Consider the following 1886-nt stretch of genomic DNA (forward strand, 5'->3'; position numbering starts at 1 on the left):
GGGGTGCGTTTCTGTGCAGCTGTTAACTGAACAGCTGCTGCTTCAAGCCCACCCAGGGCTCATTCCGATTTCAACATCATGCCCCCTGAAGGTAGACTGGATTTCTTTGCGAAGCATTCACCTTTTGGACGTTTCAGGAAAGGTGCGTGTCGATGCCAGACTTGAAAAGCTTTCCATACAAAGAAACAACATAGTGCTTTTGATTGATGGGAAACGGCAAGAGCGGTTTGAGCAGCTCCGGCCTCTCAACCGCTTTACAATGTGATCGGCACCTCGGTAGCCAGTTTAGAAGGCTGAAAAGGATGCTGGAAGCACAGCGACGTTCTAAAACCAGCGCTTGAAAAGCATCTGCATACATAAAATGTCCATTTCCCCAAAGCTGAATCTGCATCTTCAGAAGATTGTCAGCTATACGTTTTCGTTCTTTGTTTCCTTTTTTTACGACAAGCTTTCGAGAAATGAACTGTCTATTGTGATGAAGGCTGCGTTAGAAATTGTGCATCTAGCTTAGTTCAATGAAATCGGGAGGTGCACCTGTCTCAAGCGGATGGCTCTTTGCAGGCACACTACGGAAACCTGCGGGCGCAAGTTGGGAGAAGTGACTCTTGCAGAGTGTTGAGCTTCGAGAAGAGGGCTCCGCTCAGGAAGATATTTCCACATGTTGAAGAGTCGCTTTTCGCCCTTTCTTTCCCACATTTTTCCAGTGCGGTTATTGATCGCGTTCAAAATGTTTTCCCAACGTACGTGTTACCTGCAAAATCACAGTGAAACTGTTATGCCGAAAAGATTCCTAATAGTTATTGTATTAGAATAGCTCTCCAATTTCTTAGCCTTCGTACACGCAATGTTTAAGGAAACGCTAGAGTAAATGAAACTGTAAATAGACAGGAGCTCTTCTTAGTTTTCATACAAGTTATGATGGCTGCAGCTCCTATCTGCGTCCGGGTGACCGGAGCCAAGGGATTATCTGCGGAACCTTTGATTTATCTCTCGGGCAAGGAGCTAGATACGCCCTTTTCATCTCGGTTTGATCACACCTGTGCATTAAAACGCAGTGCTCGGTACCATCGAGGTGTAAGAGGTTCAAGGATGAGCGGGAAACTTTGTTAATAAGGAGACGGGCACCGCCCAACGTGGGGCTCGAACCCACGACCCTGAGATTAAGAGTCTCATGCTCTACCGACTGAGCTAGCCGGGCGCCGGTGGAGCTGGTGGTTAACTTGTCCCTGTTGACGGCAATTTGACAAGGTATACTTCCTGGCTTTTCATCATGTGCTGACCGGATTCGAGAGTAGCACACCCTGTTCTTTGTTGATTACTGTACCTCCAGCAGCGCAAATGTCAGTAATCATTGAAATGTACGACCTACAATCTCCTCAGCATGCCCGCGTGGACTCCTCAGTGATCATCCTTCTACGTTCTGCTGTAGTTTTCATGCAAGTGAAAACCGTGCTCCAAATAACAGCGGCACAGTTGTATCCTGCGGTAAGCATTCTTCTAATTCCATCGTTTTGCTCCAGGTAAAAGGTAGCGCATCATACGGTTGATATTCCAAGGTTTCAGAGTCCGTATTGGATGGCTTGGATGCAGACATCGCTCAGAGCTCCCAGTATGATTTTCCCGAGTTCAGTTTTGCAGTGTTTTAGTGCTTTACTACTTCCAGTGGGCCTTTGAATGCTCTGCTAAGTAGAGACGTGACATAATTACTAATGCGACCGAGTGTGCTGGCTGTTCCTGGTTCGTAATGATTAACGCGAGAAATCAATATAAACATAACTGCTTCGATTTCGAGGTTCAGTTGAAGCTTTCAAAGAAACTATCAAAGACCTCAGAACAACCGAAGACACATTTGGTCATCTCCGTATTGGTGAAGATTAAAGAGTCCC

General features: G+C 46.2%; 1 non-coding gene across 1 annotated transcript; it reads right to left on the minus strand.

Annotated features, from left to right (window-relative positions):
- Window positions 1-1125: 1125 nt before the first annotated feature.
- On the minus strand, window positions 1126-1198 carry trnak-cuu (transfer RNA lysine (anticodon CUU)). The gene has a single exon. It is a non-coding gene; the product is annotated as a tRNA-Lys (tRNA).
- Between the last annotated feature and the right edge of the window lie 688 nt (window positions 1199-1886).

This window comes from Lepisosteus oculatus, unplaced genomic scaffold, assembly GCF_040954835.1.
Source record: "Lepisosteus oculatus isolate fLepOcu1 unplaced genomic scaffold, fLepOcu1.hap2 HAP2_SCAFFOLD_75, whole genome shotgun sequence".
NCBI lineage: Eukaryota > Metazoa > Chordata > Actinopteri > Semionotiformes > Lepisosteidae > Lepisosteus > Lepisosteus oculatus.